The sequence below is a fragment of the Hirundo rustica genome, chromosome 2 (assembly GCF_015227805.2).
Source record: "Hirundo rustica isolate bHirRus1 chromosome 2, bHirRus1.pri.v3, whole genome shotgun sequence".
NCBI classification, from domain to species: Eukaryota; Metazoa; Chordata; class Aves; order Passeriformes; family Hirundinidae; genus Hirundo; species Hirundo rustica.
The window spans coordinates 1181644-1200976 of record NC_053451.1 but is presented as its reverse complement, the minus strand read 5'-3'; the positions used below and the strand labels follow the sequence as shown (position 1 = coordinate 1200976).

General features: G+C 44.3%; 1 protein-coding gene across 6 annotated transcripts in view; it reads right to left on the bottom strand.

The window, feature by feature from the left end:
- FAM168A (family with sequence similarity 168 member A) overlaps positions 1-19333 on the bottom strand; it is a 121004-nt gene that overhangs the window by 37273 nt on the left and 64398 nt on the right. The gene's annotated exons all lie outside the window — the stretch shown is intronic.

The window sequence follows — 19333 nt, the reverse complement described above, 5'->3', positions numbered from 1 at the left end:
TGACTCCTGGATGAGCTTTAAGGTCCCTTCCAACCTGAACCATCCTGTGATAATGAATATGGCGTTAGGGATGTCCAGGGAAACTACCGGAACAATCTCTCAATGTTTCAAAAAGAATTTAAAAGAAAGAGCTCAAAAAGATGTGTGATTGAGAGCTGGTCTCTTACCTGTCAAGAAAATACTTTAAAGGCATTTTCTGTCACTCTTTGGGTGGAATTTGTGCAGACTTTTGATTGAATGAAAAAATGCAGATGCAGGTTCCTTTCAAATGAAAGAGAAATGAGCTAAAACTAATTTATTAGTGGTCAAGGGCATAGCACAGCCAAGTGAGATTGAAGATTTTTTTCCCAGAAACTTTGGGAAGAGGCACTGCAATTACTGTAAGAGGAATCAGCTGGATCTCCTAGCCAGTGCTGACGTAGATGCCTTCAAATTGTCTCATTTACATAGGGAAGAAGGTCAGGAGGGATTAAGAAGGTAAATATATCACCTGATTAGGTATGCAAGTTCAGGGTGTTCCAAGGACTAATTCCATTAATATTCAAGAAGGTCTTTGCTTCCCAAAGGTTCAGTCATAAGCAGTAAGTTGAATATGCAGAAGGAATCTGGTCAGAAAACCAAAGATGCCACCTGTGTGCATCAGTATCACCTGTTCCAGTGGAATCAGGCTCTTGAATTCGCTTATTCCCTTTTCCGTTTCACCTTTTGAAACTAAAGAATAAGCAGAGTATGCACAGGTGAAGAAGGAAAAGCTGGGAGCTGACAGGGACACCTTCACCACTCCCTGGATGTGCATTTTTAACAGGAGCAAACAGCCCTTCCTCATGATTCCTAATTTGGGCAACATTTCACACAAGACAATATCACAGTGCACTGACGCAGCCTTCCCTGTCCTACTTGGGGCAGACAGCACAGGGACATGATGTGACCATCATCTGTGTTCTTGGATTTGTACTTTGCTTCCTAGGAAGAAGATCATTAACTAGGAAATTCAAGTCCACATGAGCTCAATTGCAAGACCAAGTACGCTTTCCAAGAAGGAAATTGAGCTGAGCTTTTGCTGAGTGATGCCCTGATTCACCCTGCCCAGAGAAGCTGCGGCTGCCCCTGGATGTGTCCAAGGCCAGGTTGGACACTGGGACTTGGAGCAACCTCAAATAGTGGAAGGAGTCCCTGCCCACGACAGGGGGTGGAATGAGATGAGCTTTAAATGTCCCTTCCAACCCAGACAGTTCCATGAGTACGATTCCCACCTTCTCCCAGCTGTTACTCTTCCATCTGCTACCTCAGAAACTCCGAGCAGCAGCAGCTGTTTGTATTCCCACTAATTGCACATCCTTGGAAAACAAAACAAAGCCTATGTTCCCCACACACAATGTGCATCGGTATGAATGAGGGTGTGTTTGGGATGAGACAGCACTGCTGCTCCTTTCCTCTTCCTGCCAGGTGACTCATCCCCCTGAATTTGGGAGGATGTGGAAATCCATTGAAAAAGTGGCACCAGCTGCAAAACCTTTGTGTCCATAGATTACGCACACTTTGGGGGAATAAAAAAAAAAAAACAAAAACAAAACAACACAAAAAAGAAATCAAGCAACCCAGTGTGCAGACTCCTATTGCAGCAAAAATGCTGAGTCTGCCCATAAAATTTTCCGAGGAAATTTGTAAGGATGAAAAGGAAGAACTGTGCATTTGTAAGGACTAAAGGAAGCTTTTGGTCCAGCCATAGAGGAGGAAATGGGGCCAGTTTTGAACTGCTGCACTTTGATTACTAGAGCTCACAGTATTCCTGCTCTGTTCCCCCTTTTCTTGTCCCTCCATGCCTTGTCCCCAGTCCCTCTCCAGCTCTCCTGGAGCCCCTTAAGTCCCTGCAAGGGCTCTAAGCTCTCCCTGGAGCCTTCTCCTCTCCAGGTAAGCACCCCCAGCTCTCCCAGCCTGGCTCCAAAGCAGAGGGGCTCCATATATAAAAGTGCTCACATCCAGCTACAGCTGGACAACATCCTGGATCCTCTGGAAGCCCTGTGCTTTGAAACCTGGCTACAGAGCCAGGAAAACTTCCTTCAGCAACACCTGCCAAAGAAATATAGCTCCAAGGGTGGAAAACTTCCTTGACTTCTGTCCACCGGACAAGGCTCTGACCAACCTGACCCCAGCTGGACCTGAGGATTTCCAGAGGTCCTTTCCAACCTGAATCATCCACTGACTGCTTCAAATTTATGGGACAAATGGGAAAATATCCTGAGGACTGAACTTTCTGCGCATTCATTGGGACTCTGATCCCGTTCCAGTGTTAACCCAAAATGGAGCAGGAACCATTCTGGGAATCTGTGATTTTATGAAAATTAGCAACTCTCTTCCCTCTTCACTTCCTTTAATTTCCTCATAAATGAATGAAATTAAACATTTGTTGTTGAATGAAATAATTTGTATTAAACTCAAGCAGACTGGCTGGCAGGCAAATGGGGTGTTGAGGCAAGAATAAATATTAATTATTCCTTAAATAGCATGGAATTGTTATTATGTTTTCAGCTTATTTGCCAAATGAAATGTAACATCACTGTCACATCCTGAGCTGAATAGGCAGGAAAAGAACTGGGCTGAACTGGGACAAAGTGGGGAGTTGCAGGAACCCCAGCCCTGAGCTAAGACCTTGAGGAAGGCCTGGAAAAGCTGCTGAGGCAGCTGAGGGAGGTTGAGAGGGATTTTCCTAAGCCCTCTGGGGTTTAGGAACAACTACAGGCACCAATTATTCAACAGCCAGCCTGGAATTAAAATAGATTTATTTGTCCATTAAAAATATCTTTCTTTTTCTTCCCTAAATCATCATGACCATGAAGATTTCTCTTTCTTTTTTACCCTGTGATATATTTTCCTTGTTTTTCCTACATCCTGCTGAACACACCTGAAATGCTTTTAAAGGGAAAAAGCCAATTTTCAATGCTCTATTTCGATTTTAAAACGATGTCATGCCCTGTTCTTCAGAGAATCCTATGTGCTCTTGCAGAAAAAAAAAAATGTGTTTTATATAATATTTATAAAAGGTGACGTAAATCCACAAGCATGGAGGGGAAAAAAATGGAAAAAAAAATCAGTCAATGGGATTAAAAGATAAGGAGAATGTCAGCGTGGATACAGAACTGGAGGGAATAATACCTGCAAGGCTGAGCCCCCTGAAACTGCTGCAGAGGAGCATCAGGAAGGAACAGGAATGTAAATATCACCCAATAACAGCTCATTCTGATTTTCCTGGAACTGCCTGCGAAGGAAAACTCCTGCCAACTCCCCACCTGCCCTTGCAGGGAGTCCCTCCATCAGGAACAATATCCAGGGAATCACTGCTGTCCTTAGGGATTGCTTGCAATCTGAGATGTTGGTTTATCTTCTGATGGGCCCAGCAAAGCCCAGGATGCCAGCAGGGCAGGAGCCGTGGGTGCCACGCTTGCAGGACCTTATCGGGTCTTTCTGGCAGCCTGTGCCCTGCCAGCTCCCTCCCCCAAGACAATAATAACCATCCCCAACAAGTTCCTTATCTTATCCCAGCAGCATCCCTCCAGGAGATTAGTCAGGCATCCCGGTGTCATGTTTTATCTCTAAAGCCTTGGATTTAGGCGTAGCATGTGTCTATTCCCCAAAAGCCATGCGTATTGCAGTCAAACAGATGGATATACATAAACATTTCATCTTTTTTTTTTAATGATACGCACCAAGTTCAAGCCTGCTTTAAGTCAGACGCAGTCCTGACATTCTGACATAAATTGGCCAGTGATTAAAAAAGGAGGGAAATGCTCAAAATTTCAGGCAAACGTTTCCTGAAAATTATTTCATGTGGTTCACGTGCAAGGGAAGTGTGGAGTTTTCTTCCAAAACTGCCCACAGGTTTTGTGGAGGGCACACATTAATGCCAAGGATTTCACCTGATCCCTGCCCGCCACCGCAGGGTGCTGGAGCAGCACAAAGCAAGACCTGGGACAAGGCTTAAAAATGGGGTTTTATAGAAATGTACAGTCACAAAATATCCTAGTTCGAGGGGAGCCACTACAATCCCTCCAGGGATGGGGACTCCAGCACTGCCCAGACCAGCTGTGCCAGGGATGAACAGCCCTTTCCAAGTAATTTTCTTAATATCCAACCTGAGCTTCCCCTGGCACAGCCTGAGGCTGTTCCCTCTCATCCTGTCCCTGTTCCCTGGGAGCAGAGCTCAACCTGCTCCCAACTTGCTGCTGTCCATGAGGAAAATCCCGCTGGTGGGGATGGGAGCAGGGAAAGATGAGCTGACAAAGTGGCCTCAGAGCCAGAAGGAGTCGAGGAGAGGAAACCTGTGCCTGCAAAGCCCTGGGGATGAGCAGACCATGACCAAAATGTAATTTATATGAAGATGTTTTGAATTTCTTCCAGCTACTTCCAAGTCATCAATGCAGAACAGCTCCTCGCAGCTTCCACACAAAGGTTTCTGCTGGGAATATTGCTGGATTATAATTACAGGCCAGCATTTAACATTAATTACTGCAATAGCCCATGTTCAGGTGCACTGTGCAATGTAATTATGGCACCCCTTGCTGTCCACAGCACCTTCCTCATCCTGTAGCCTGAAGAATTCCCATCCTGGCAAGATGTGGCTAACAAAACTGCAATGTTTTGGGGTTTGTCTGTGGGGTTTTTAATATGAGCACTCAAAACTGCTGCTGGCTGCTCCTTCCAGGATCAGCAAGGACAGCCTGCACCACTGGAGCATGAAGAATCTTGGTTCCTGTTTCACCTTCAGCCACAAAACCACCATATGGATGTGGAGACTCCCAGTGGGGTTAATGGCAAAGCAATGGGAGCAATGTAGCACCACTTCTCCAAACACATTTTCTTGAGTGTGTGCAGCACCATTTGTCTCAGGAGAGCTCTTTGAGGTATCATTTTTGTTGATCAGTCTAACTGTGATGGTCATGTGCCACTCAGCAAGGCTGAAATCCCATATAGTAAAAGGAATTTCAGTGAACATACAGCAAAATTAATTTCAAAGCCACAAAGGTTTTCCTCTTTTAAAGAGTAACGAGGGATATGGGTGAAAAAAAACACTCTGAAGGTTGTTGAACAATAAGAAAAAAAGGCAAAGAAATACCAAGAAGTTCCTGGTTTAATGATTTCACAGCAAAGCTGAATTCTGCCACTTTGTCCCACCTTGGGGACTGACAGCCGAGTTTGATGTGAACCTCAGGGAGACCTGGTGGGTTTTCCAGCCATGTGTGTCCTTCACTTGCAGATCAGTGGGATCCCAAAGAAAAAGGCACTGCAGGCCTCAATAAATATGCAAATAACTTCAAAAGGAGACGAAAGCCTTTGTCCTGTTTATGTAAGTGATGAGTTTGTGCACCGGGAACCAAAGGGTCGTCGGCTTTCTTATTTTAACCATTCCTTGAAGGTCATCTCTGCTCAGGAATGGGGGTTTTTTGAAGCCCTAAAAACTTGTTATATAACAAAGGCAGAGCTAAACATCAAGCCTGTGGCTGGTTGGAATTAGTTCACCTGTATCCCCTGCTTTCCATCAATAGGCACTGCCGAAGGAACTGGCTTCCTGGCTGGAATGTTAATTATTCCCCTCCGCTTCCAGGAACAAGAGCACTGCACGGGCAAAAAAGAGATTCCTTTCTCCTCCTCTCATTAACCAGTTTCACTTGCTCAGCACATCAGTGCCGAGCTAAGGATGATTATACAGGGGCTCACACGAGCCGAATAAATCTGCTTCCCGGACAGATGAGCCGAAGGCACTCGGGAATAACGAGGGCGATGCCAGAAGGAAACCCAGCTGGAGTGTCATGCCAGCCCCACAGAGCAAAGGCAGGGACAGACCTGTGGGTGCTTGGAGTCATGGCTTCACCTCATTTCTAAAAATAATCTCGCACCCAGTATTGATTTTAAACTGTGGGCAGGTGCTTTCTTCAACTGAGGGACCGAAATGACCTTGGTTTCACTGGAAAAATGTGTTGGGATTGACAGCAGGAAAGGAAAGGCTCACGGTTAGTGACTGGATCAGTAAACCGGGGACACGGAATGTGTGCCATGCATGGAAATATCTGGACACCTCCCTGTGGAGGCTCCTGATTTAAACCAGGAGCGAGAACAAACTGAAAGATTCCTCTAAAACACAGGGAATAATAAAATAAAAGACTCAAACATTGCCAAATCCTGCACTGCTTGCCAACAACATTAGAAGTCCTGCCATCCATCAAATCTCCCCGTTCCAGAGAATGCCAAGTCCTCCCGCTTGGCGAACGTGGATAGAGAAATGCAGGGTGACATTCCCTGCCTTTTGAAGGTGACTGGCTTTGCATTTACTTTGGAAAGTTGCTCTGAAGGAGTATGTCAGAAGCCTTAATATCCATACCTCCTAAATATCCAGGAGCCGGGCTCTTCCAACAGGTAACTTTTGTTCCCGTCATTCCTTGTGCATTCGTTCACAGTCAAAGCCATTCCAGACCTGCAGACTGACAGGAATTCCTGCTCCTTGCAGTGCCTCACTTTGTTCCTTAAACACTTCTGAAAGCAGCGATTTTGGGATAAACTTCCCGGGAGAGGCTTCTCCAAGGCCAGAGCAGGGCCAGATGGGTTGGAGCTGCTGCCAGATGGACGTGCCGAGAAGCACCTGGACCACCTTGAGCGGCCAATTAGTCAAGGGAGCCCCGGGGATGATTTAACCATTGCTTAATGTGAGAGCTGGAAGGCAAACAAGGGGATGGATCGATGGCAGTTGAGTCAGTGCCCGGCAGGATTTGATCCCGAGCTTAAGGCAAACGCCTCCAGAATTTCCCTTTGCTTGCACACCAGTTCTTCCCACTCTTTTACATCAGGCTACGATTCTGAAGAATTTTTTCCCACAGGAATACGGGTTCCTTTCCTCAAACAAGACTATACATGGAGACTTAGGGTATTTTATGATTTCCTGGTGCAAAAAGAAAATTTCCCTCTGGAAGAACAAAAGTGAAAATGCTGCTCCTCGTTCTGAGCTTCTTCAGGAAGCCCTGGGGGAGCTGACCCCAAATTCAGTTAAAAGCAAGGATGGGGAAACATCTCCTCAAGCTGGAAATATGATGTAGTGTAATTTTGCTAAAATATCAAAATAGGCTGAGGAAACCGAGCCTGCTTTTTGGGGTGTGTCATCACAGAGAGAAAATCTCCTGGGTGTGTAAAAATTTTGCACAGATTTTTTTGTTCCTATGTCTTTGTCTACTCCTAAAGGCATTGGAGCAGGATCTGCATTTAGGAGAAGTTACAAAACCCTGGAATGGTTTGGATGGGAAGCGACCTTCTACTAGGTCAGGTTGCTTTGAGCTGTGTCCAACATGGACTTGAACATTCCCAGGGATGGGCAGCCACAGTTTTCTCTGGGAAATTCCCAGAGGAAAATCTGAAAAATTCCCCTTCCTTCAGAAATCACATCACCTCCTGAATTTTCTGCTATGTGCAAGTGGAAGGAAACTCCATTTTTTCCAAGCTTGGAGATTTCATTGCACTTCCCTGTAGCCGCTGGTCCCAAAGTTGGAGAAAGAACAGATCATGGTGGATTTTATAACCAACATCGTCTCATAAAATTAATTCACTGGTCACAGACATGCAAATAAAACCCAAATAATAATGCCCTTAATAACATGATCAGCCCTGAATTAGGCAGGCAGATGGATGAGATGATTGTTGGAGATTCCTTCCAACAGTAATGGTCTATTCTGTTTCGTTCTGTTCTGTTCTATTCCTTGCAATCCTAAATAACGTGAAAAGAATAAAAATACAGGGAACAAAACCCACTCCATCCCAAAAACATAAGCAGTATTATCAATACCTTACATATATTATATTAGTTACAACCTTTATTACCAATTAACAGCCATTAGAATAAAATAGTGATCGGGGAAAGCTATATAGCCTCTCAACACACATGGAAAGGGCAAAGGAATTATTCTGGGAACAGCATGTGGCCAGAATTCTGTGGGAACACTTAAATACAGCCACACACCTCGCAATCAACATCAACAGAAAATCAGGGTAATTATGCCATATCCTCTACAAGTAGCAGTAAAAAAAAAAAAAACAAAACAAAAACAAAACAAAACAAATTTAAAAGGGATTTATAGATTATTATTTCAATTAAGTGCTCCAGCCTCAGCATCAGGATTTATCTTCCTTGCATCTCACAGGATGCTGAGCAAAATCCTGATAAAAATCTTACTGCCACTGTTAGTGCTACAAAAATCCAGCATATTTCATCCTCTCCCTTGTACCTGCAGAGTAGAATTGAGCCATCAACCTTCCCAGGAAATCCTGCTGCCAAAATAACCTTACAGTCCTAGAGATGAGGGCTGTGTTATGCAGAAATCATGTTTTATTTGGATTCTGCATGGAAAATGCAAACCCAGACACACCAGAGAGCAAAAGGACTCTGATGAGCATTGAGAGTCTGCAAGCAAGAGGCATTAAAAAACTCTTCTGATTGCTCTTATCAGCTGTAAAAAGATTCAGAGTCACCTGAACAGCAAAAGGATTTCATTACCCCAGAGAGAGGAAGATTTTACACCATTTATAAAGAGATTTTTTACCATCAATGATAAGCTCCCGAGCCTCTCTAGAGGTTTAAAATTATTGATAGAAATATTATCTGTATGAGAGGCTGTGGCTACCCCATCCCTGAAGTGTCCAAGGCCAGGCTGGATGGGGCTTGGAGCAACCAGGGATAGTGGAAGGTTGAGTGGAGCTCAGAATTCAGCTGGTATTAATGACACAACAATTTAACATGTCTAAGAAACTACAGAGCAACTCTAACAGTTATTAGGTGTGGAAAAAATTCCCCAGTTCAGTGAAAACCCTCACTCAGGGTGTGATGGATACAAATAAAAAGCCTATATAGTCTCAGCCACCTTCCAGAAAGACTGATAATAGACTGGGGATAAAATAGAAGCCCATGGATAAAGGAAGATCACAAAGTAGTTTTATTTCCCTTTTTATTTGAGGTGATCTATAATATTTTATTAATTTGGAATGTATTAATTATAAGCCAGTAAATGTTCAGCTGATTGAATAAATGTTACTCCAGTAAAACTTTGCGGTAAATTGACAGACAGAAAAGTTAATTTCTGTGTGGGTTTTTTTCCCAAAACAACCCAGCAACTAAAAATTACCACTTAGTGTGTGCTGTTCAAGGCCCTCTATAGTTTTTCATTTTCCCTTGCAGATTTCTTTTTCCCAGTGGCCTGTGCAGAATGTGAAGTTTTCAGGCAGAATTTAATGCCAAAAAAATGGGGTCATATGCAAAGAATACAATAAAAAATAGGGTCATAGGCAGAGGATACAAGAGCTCGGGCACTACAGGAAATGTAAATGTTAAAAATCACACAAGAGAAGATAATAATAGCAATAATAATAATAATAATAAAAAAATAAGTGCCCACAATACAACAAAAGCAGCTGCAGAGGCACTGCACCGAGCATCCCTCAAGGCTGACGGAGGGATGGGTTCACCTTGGAGGCCTCTGCCTTTCCTGACTTCCAGACTTCTGTGGGGCTCATTAAAGGCTCCAAGCACAAAGCATCAAACACTTCAAGGAAAAGTTGGTCTCCATGGGAATAGAGGACAAACTAAAAATAACCATAAGCCAGCATTTTAACAATTTTGCAGGAGATTGTCATGGCAATGAAGAGAGTTGTAACCTGTTGTCATGATAACCAAAGTTTTAAATTAATGGGAAAGCATTTCACTTCCACTTCATCTTTATTCATAATGGATCCAGCTTGTTCCATGGGAGAATTCTACGTTAGTGCCTTCAAGGAACCAGAGAGCTTGGGAGTAGCAAGGGAGGAATAATGGACTGTGGGGATTAAAAGAAAAAATTAAAACTCCACAGCCAAAGTGGAGCACCAACAGGAGGGAAAAAACCCCAGGGATGAAAATCCTTTGACAGAAGAAGGATATTGGGTAGGAATTCTAGGCTGTGAGGTGGTGAGCCCTGGCACAGGGTGCCCAGAGAAACTGTGACTGCCCCTGGATCCCTGGAAGTGTCCAGTGCCAGGCTGGATGGGGCTTGGAGCAGCCTGGGATAGTGGAAGGTGTCCCTGCCCATGGCAAGGGTGGCACTGGAAGGGTTTTAAGGTCCCTTCCAACCCAAACCATTCTGGGATTTTGTGACTCAAGTCCCTTCTTGACAATCTCTTCTCAAACCAGAGTTCACAGCACATTGAATATCACAGAATGTCCAGTTTTTCAAGATACCCAGACTAGGGGAAAATAATTTGGATTTCCAGCCCAGAGGATGCTCCGGGGGCTGGAGTTCCTGTGCTCTGGAGCCAGGCTGGGACAGCTGGGGGTGTTGGGTATAAGTGACCAACCTGCTGCTTGTGCATTCAATCAGACCCTCAATTATATTAATGGGCTCAGAGCAAACCATGCCTTGTTTGATGACAACATAATTGTTATTTTTGTGGAAAATTGCTCTGCTCACCCTGAAATTACTGATAGTCCATTATACTACAGTTTCCTTAACTGTTTTAAGGGGAGAGAAAAATTATTCTGGCAACAGAGTGCCTGCACAGAACACACTCCTCTTCGTCTTCAGCACAGCACAGAACGGTCTTCACCTCAACAGAGTTCCTAATTTGAAATAAAAAGAACTAGAGGTAAACAGAAATTCAGATACAGCCTAAATACATTCATCTTTCTGAATGAAACTCTTCATTATTCAGCTGTATCAAGGTTTTTCCCCTATGTGATTTCATTTACAGTCACCATGTGCTTTGCATCTCCGGGGAACGCCACGGAATCAACCTCTTATCCCCAGAGATGGATGCTCTTTGCTGCCAAACATGAGGTCTCTAATGATGATGCACAGAAATGTCATCTTTAAGTGTAAATAGATGGCAACAAATCAAGCATAAAGTGGACATTTCCTTTGGTTTCTTACCAAAGTCAATTTTGTAACTACGAGCTCCCAAGTTTCACTTGTTACTACTCCAGGGTTTTTCTCCTTGTACTTCTCCTCCCAAGCCCTCCCCTTTATGCTCTCAGTCTTCTGAGAGCTCATCTTTTCAGCCCAACATCTTCTTTATTCTACTTGCTCCGGAGAAATGTTCTGTTGACGAAGTGAAACTGCTCTGAGCTGCTCCCAAGAAGGGCTGCTGGGCTGACAGTTCTCTGAAGGAGGGGCTGGGGAGCAGCTTCGGAGAGGAGCCCAGGTTGGACAGGGGTGTGTCAGGTGTCCAAGGCCAGGTTGGATGGGGCTTGGAGCACCCTGGGACAGTAGAAGTTGTCCCTGCCCATGGCACAGAGTGGAACCTTTAAAGTCCCTTCCAGCCCAAACCATCCTGGAATTCGTGATCTTCCCTGTGTACCACCAGTTCACCACCTGGAGCCCAAGCCTTGCACCATGCCACAAAAGCTGATTTTTTTTCCCAGATGAAGGATAGCAGCTCATTCTGGGAATTCAGAGGGCTTTACATGATGAGGAGGCCATTGACAAACACATTCCTGTAAAAAGACCTGGAGATGGCAATTCCCCACAAGGAAATGAGCACTCCTCACCCTCAGCAGAAATCCAGGGGTCGGGGAAGGGGAAGGAGCGGTGGGGGCGAGGGGAGGAGAAGGGAAAAAAGGCTCCAACACTAAAGAGTCTTTCAGGACTCATTTATTCGAGCAGTGCCAAGGCAGCTCACTGCTGCAATATTTTCTTCCTGCACTCAGAGCCAGGGCTTTGGGATCTAATAAATCATCGCTGGCCGCAGAGACATTAAAATTCTAGCCCAGTACTGCATCAGATGAAATGAGGCCGAGTGCCAGCAAGCGCGGGGAGAGGGAAGGGCAGCCCCACACACTTTAAAATAAGTATATGAATGCATTTGCATATAAGCAACACCTGATTTTGGCTTCACACCAGGCTAAGTCTAATGAAACGGAACAGCAAAACAGATCTGCAACTGGATGATCTTTAAGGTCCCTCCCAACCCGCACCATTCTGGGATTCTGTGATTAACAAGCTCAACCGCTCCACTTTGGGAAAGCTGATCCCCATTAAATTAGAAAGAAGATATTAGGTATAAAGCACAGTAGGAAAACAGACCCAGTAATTAACAGATCTGGTACAAACCAGGGAATTATTTCTGAAGCTTTTCCAAGCCCGGGCCAGCTCACATTTCTGTCTGAACAAACCTCTGTGCTGGATCACATTGACTGCGCCCGGTGTGAGAAATAATTGTGCACCAGGAGGGAAGAAAAACTCAATATTTAATCTAAAAACATTTTTGCAGAAGTCAAGCCACTAAATTTTAATTTATTACCTTCAGCCTGAAAAAACATAACAAGGATCTGACCACTTATTTGCTGTGCAAGACGAAAAAAAAAGGTGTGGGGGAGAAGGAAAGGCAGCAAATATTAAGGGTTTTCAACGGATCAGGAGGCAGTCTTGGAGCTTATTTGCAATCATTTAATTGAAGCACCTAGGGATTTAAGAGGTATTGAATGTGTGGGGTGCAAACATGCACAGAGAAAAACAAACCAGCATATGAATTTAAACTGCAAGTGGCAGAAAGAAACATGCAGGAAAAGGCCTTTATTTTATACTGGGTGAGATTTTAACTCTGGGTGAGAGAGTCCCTGAAATGTGGGGTGCCAGGGCCAGGAGATGTTTCCATCCTGGTTAATGAACCCCCACCTCCAACCTGCAGAATGACAAGGTCACACTCCAGCTCCATGGAGCCTGTGGCAGAGGTTCCCAAATCCCCCATCCCTGGAGGGATTTAAAAGCCATGTGGATGTGGCACTTGGGGCCATGGGGCAGTGGTGGCTTTGGCAGTGGTGGGGAACATCTGGACTCGGATCACATTAAAGCTCTTTTCCAACTTCAGTGATTCTGTGATGCTGAAATCACCAGTGTGATTTTGGCTCCCTACACAGAGGCTCCTGATTAGGAGCTGAGTAAGAGGAACATAGAAAAAGATATGGAAGTGAAGGGAACATGCAGAAAAATAAGTTATAAATGGAAAACAATTGGTCATGGCTAAAACAAAGAAAAAGGAGATGGCTCAGAAACACATTAGAAATTAATAAGCTGCTCAAACCCAGTTTCATTCTCTGATACACACACACTTAAAAAAGAAGACAACAAAAACCCCTTTGGTTATGAATTTTAATACTGAATGTGTACTTAAAAGCCAAAAGCACTGGTTAGAATTTGTCTATATGCAATTTAAGACAGAAATTTGGGAGGGCTCATGCTTAAAAATAAAGCTTCTCTTTTCCCCTGGTGAGTGAAGAACTTCACAGGATGTGCCTGTACTCTATAAAAGCAACTGAGACACAAGAAAATTCTCTGTTCTCCTTTTATTTTCTTTAAATGCAGCACTTTTCCCTTCAAAACATGTTTCCAAGGCCATCTTTTTTTTCCCCCACCTTTGCTTTTTGCTTCTCTGCCTCACAGTTTTCCCCCAGCCCTTTTCAAGCGTGGCCATTTAATCTTTTTGCTTCTTTTCCACCAAAATCAATGCTGCAGCCAAGAAATGAGGCAGAAATAAGCCAGTTGCATGGACTCACCCGAGCCTGGAGGATGAGAAGGCCCACAATGAGGTCATTTGGGAAAACAGAACATGAGTTTTTGTTTGCTTTTAAGGTCTGAGACTAATCTGTTTCTTCACAACACAGAGGGACTCAAAAGCCTGTAAAACCTTCTCCAAACAGTTACAAAACAAGGAGTGAGGGATGTTTCCTGGTTTCTATGAACTCCTTGGAAGGCTGGCATCAGCTGGACCAATCTCCAAACAAGCTGAGTGGATGTCATGAACTATTTTAGAACCACAGAGTCATTAAGGATGGAAAAGCCCTCCAAGACCAGAGAGCCCAATTGTTCCCCAGCGCTGCCAAGGCCACCACTGTCCCATGTCCCCAAGTGCCACAACCACATGGCTTTGGAACAATTCCAGGGATGTCAATTCCACCACTGCCCTGAGCCACCTCTGCCACTCACAAACATCCCTAATCTGACTCAAACCCTTCCGCTTCCTTCTCCCAAACAAAAACACTAGTCCTCCCTCATTCCCTTAGCGGTTTTATGCTTTTTACAACCTCAAGAAAGTCCCTGGGGTAATTCTTTAGGAAGATGGTGATTTATCCATTGTTGATCTCAGGGCTGAAACTCAGCAGTTTCCAACACTGAGGAATTCAGCAAGTTGTTTGGAAGTAGTCCCATATGAAAATCACGCATTTCAACATAAAAACAATGAGAGGCTACACAAGTCACAGCTCATTCTTCTCCCAGTCAAGTAGGATTTTCCTGTCTGCTCTATACACACCAATTAATAAACATGAAGAAACGCCAGAGGAAAAAATATTCACTGTATCCACTTCATACATTTTTAATCACCCTGAAATCAATTCAACACCCTGAACACGGTTTAGAATTCCTGTTTTACACACCCGGTAAGCGATGGATCACCTAATTAAATCCAGGAGTGGCATTTCCCAATCAATGGAAGGGGCTGCCATGCATGCACATCTTAGAGCAGAAGGCGAAGTAAGGAGAGAGCACCTCAGCCCTGTCATTTGCATCACGTTCCTCAGTGCTGCCCATGAAAACACTGAGGAATGGCAGAAAGAAAGAGAAGAAATATAAAGTTCATCCCCTTTCACAGAGTAGTTGTGAAAGAATTTGGTTTGTCTGGCCGAAGAGCTGATCTGCCATCAAAGGCCCAGCATTTCCAGAGAATAATACAGCCAAATTGTAATTGTAAGTTAATAAGGAAGGCTGAAATCACTCCTAGAATTATCTTTGTCCCACAGAGAGTATGCAATGGAGGATTAAAAGCCAACAGCAGAAATCCTATCGGAACATCCTTCTGTCTTCTACAACATCGAAGGCCACCAACTTCCAACATCACAATAAATAAAAGGAACAGTCAGGAGTAAATGAGGTCACCCCTCACATGTGCAGTTGTGTCTGAGGTTCAACAATGAATACAAATGACAGGGATTAGGACAGGAACACACGTGAGAATCCTTCACCTCCTGTCCTGCCAACAAAACCAATGGCCAGAGGGCACAGATTCCCTGTGTTCATCATTATGTCCACACAAATGTTGTAGTTTCACCTTGGGGAAGAAAAAAATGACAAAACTTGGGAATTTTCAATGTGGGAATGATGCAAACAGCCCAGCTCAGGGATGTATCTTGCTCTTCAGGAGCACAAAGGGGTCTTATGCAGGGAAAGCATCTCTGCTCTGGAGCCAGGTTGGGAGAGCCGGGAGTGCTCACCTGGCGAGAAGAAGGATCCAGGGAGAGCTCAGAGCCCCTTCCAGGGCCTAAAGGGGCTCCAGGAGAGCTGGAGACAGGACAAGGGGGGAATGGTTTCCCAGAGGGCAGGGCTAGATGGGATATTGGGAAGGAAATCCTCCTGTGAGGCCCCAGAGAAGCTGTGGCTGCTCCTGGATCCCTGGAAGTGTCCAAGGCCAGGTTGGATATTGGGGCTTGGAGAAGCCTGGGATAGTGGGAGGTCCCTGCCCAAGGCCAAGGACTGGAACGAGATGTTCTTCCAGGTCCCTACCAGAAACCATCCCAGGATTCTGTGAGCATCTCTCCCGAGCAGGCGCTGCCGCGGCAGGACCTGAGAAATGCCGTGCGCTGGAGCGACGTGACACAAACCCCCCGGAGATTTCCCAACCGGCTCCGCATCTTTGGGCTCTCGGATTTTATTACCATTCATTATTTAGGAATAACTCCGCCGAACACCGAGTCAGCCTAGCGGAGGTTCATGAATCACAGCATCTTATCAGCATATTAATCAGCTCCTGGTAGGGAGAGGGAAAACGGTGTGAGCTATCACAAACACTTTATAGTTTCACGCTTGAAGTGAAACAAGCTCCAGGAGAGACTGATTCTTCATCCCTGATTCCACACCAATGGGCTAATCTATTCACTGCAGCACTGGTGCCTTCCTGGAGCGGCTGCAAGGAGATGGGGAAGGGTAACCTGCCAAAGGAAAACCAGGTGCTTCAGCAGATCCCATCTGGGGCAGGTAAAGTGAATTCTACCAAGAACAAAAAAGCAAATTGGAGGCCTTAAATACATTTTAAAATTAGCCTCAATTAAAACAACAGCTTACATGAAGAGCCAACTTAATTACAGTCTGGTTTAATTAAATAGTAAACAACGCTGAAGCACTGCTGCTGATGTTCCAAAATCCATGGAATTAGCGGAGTGGAAGCCATCACCAGGCGGGCACGAGGAGCCAGGACTTGGAGCACAAACCCGGCATCGGGCAGATGTAGCTCTGTCTGCAGCCAGAATATTCTCCCCGTGTCACCTTCCCTCAGCTCAATAGCTGCTTGGCCGGCAGCAGGAAACGCTGTCAGCAGAAGTTATTCTCCTCCTCTTCCAGTTTCCAATGAAAAACGGGAAGGAGGGTGCAATTCAACAGATCTGGGAGTTCTGAGGACCCCAAAAATGAGACACAGGAGAAGCCACAGTGCTTAAAAAATCCCTTAGCTCAAACACAGGGATTGTTTTCATAAACATTTCTCCTATGAGTTGAATGATTCTGATTTTATCTCGCCAAGTAACTGTACTTTAAAACTTCCCTTTTTAAACTTAATTATTATTTCCCATAAAAATGCAGCTAATCCAGAAGACACTTGAAAAATGATTTAGGAAATAACTGTCCTTCACACTTCCACTAAGGAAGAACAAAAAGGAAAAATCAAGAATCTGAATAAGCGGATGATTCATCAAGTACTTGAGTATGTGCCAAGGATTTCCCATTCTCCCTAACTCAAGGATTTCCCATTTTCCCTAAGAGCCAATCTGGCAGAAAAAATCGGATTATTTATCTTGCAATGGACCTCTCTCCCTACTCTGCCAGAAGATCACAAGGAAGTCAGAATGAGAAGAAAATCAGATTAAAACTCATTATTTCAGCCTAAAGCTATCATATAAATAAAAATAATAAACAAAACACTTAGTAGTATAAAGCATTCACATTTAGCACAAAAAAACTCCCCACAAAAGCATACAATTCAACCTGCCAGTATCCTGATTATGTTCCTGCTTTCTTTCTGCCTCTATCCCACCCAAGTTTTATTCCACAGCTCTTTTCACAGCTGCTCAGACCACCCTCAGGAGCTGCCTGTCTTTTCTCTACAGAGGATAAAATTTAAATCTTCTCCTCCTCATTTGCTATAGAACTTTGGGTCTTTCATTACATATTCAAACAAATTCAGATTTAAAAGGGTTTGTAATATTATTTGCCCAGAAAAAAGAAAAAAAGCTCTTCTGTTAAACGCTATCAGACTTCTATTTTGGGACTTCGCTGTAAGAGTTCAGCCCACTGACTCCTTACCTTCCACCTGGGCAATGCAACAATGCAGCAGGAATATTCCTGCTGTGCTGTCCTACATTTGTTTCTTTGTTTTAACATTGACATAACCAAGGACCTTGTTTTCATTTTTCCAGTCTGATGTGCCTCCAACTTTTTCCTCCAAGATTAACCTGCATATCCACCACTGATTTCTGTGCATTTACCACAAATTCTGGAAGACAAATGCCTGGAGGATGATTTGGGATGAAACCAGTGTCTGGAGGCCACCTCCTCCTGATCCCTGCATGGATCAGAGATGGCACAAGTCAGCCAAGTCAAATTTTACAGAGTTAAGGGGACAGTAGGAACTTCACAGTGATCAAGCAGCAGATTATTGTAGAAGACAACATCCCATTAATGTTCGCACTTGACTAATTCCAAATGGAGTCCTGCAGAATTCATGTGTTCGAGCCCAGGCTGGACGGGGCTTGGAGCAACCTGGTCTATGGAAGGTGTCCCTGCCCATTGCAGAGGGTGGAATCAGGTGAGCTTTAAGGTCCCTTCCCACCTAAACCATTCTGAAATTCCATGAATTCCTTCACCTAGAGCAGAATTCTCCCTCTAAAATTCTAGAAAGGTCAAGGTCCAAAGTCTGACCGATCTGCACCTCAATATTTAAATTAAATTGTCTTATCAAGTGCCAGAAAACAGCTTCTAAGACACCCAGGGTTGCATGAAAGCAGATACAGAAATGTACATTGACTGGATATTAAGGTGGAGCTTTAAGCACATGCCAAAAAAATCAAAGTAAAGTGAGAGAGAAGTAGCCTCTTGAGCTGGAAAGCCACAAAATTCCTGTTATTTCCAGAGTAGGAAAATAACTGTGCACTTATGAGCTCGTTCTATCACCCAAGCACTGCTGGAGTCCACAGTCCTCTCACAATGGGGAGATTTTTGAAGAGACTTTTTCACAGAGATTGTTTTTTTTTCAAGCCTCCCGTGCTTTGACTGTGAGACCAAAGTTCCCCCAAGCTACAGTATCTCCAACAAAGCAGCTGCATAAATTGGAATGGGAAAAAGAAAGGATGAATAAAAATGGGGCAAAATGCCTTTGAGGAACTCTCTGCTCCGCAGAGTCTCAGACAGGGCTCCTCACAGCCCCACTGATCCACCAGCTGGAAGAGCTGCCAAACTCAACCAGAATATTCCACGTACAAAGTAGCTGAGAGTATTTGATGTTCATCCTCATTTGCTGGTGACCACTCTCCTCCACAAAAGCACATTCCCAAATAATTCTACACATTAGGCAAAAGTCAACACATCCAACTGGAAACGCAAATACAACGCAGGAAGCCCTAACGCAACATGACACCCAATAGCTGATTACATTCCCCAAAAGGATATAAAAAGGAGTTTTCCAGGGCTGATTTTGTAAGGGGGTTACAAGATGAGAGCAAGTCAAGGTGTACATAATCCACAGGGAAAACCAGATACACTTGAACTGGGATTTTCTTTTTCCAGGGCACCATTTCTCTCCCAACTGAATTCTTTCCCCATCAGTACACTTTCGTTCCCCACTAGTTACATAATTATAGTAAACATATTTCAAGGCCAGCCTTTTTCAAGTATTGAGGAAGACATTTTTAGACAACTCAGTTCTAAAGAAGGTTTCAAACAGACATCAGACTTGCTCCTCCACACAAGATTAACTCAACCAAAGCACAACTTGAAATCAAAAAATCAGTCAGTAATGTAGCTTAAGTCAATGCCTATAACAATAACAGGATGTTCTCCAAACAAGGGGCTTTTGGCTGTGGGATCCTCATTCCCACAGCTGGATTATTCCATGCTCATGCACCCCCAGTGGTTCAGTGCAGCTCTGGAGGGAAGCTCAGCTCAGCTCCCGAGGGAAGCCCTCCTGCTGACTGTCCCAGCACCTGCTTGCACGGTTGTTAATCTAAAGAAAACCCCTTTGGATCCTTTTCCTTAGGATTTCTGGGGCATCCTCTTTGCATGAGTTCAGCTCCAAC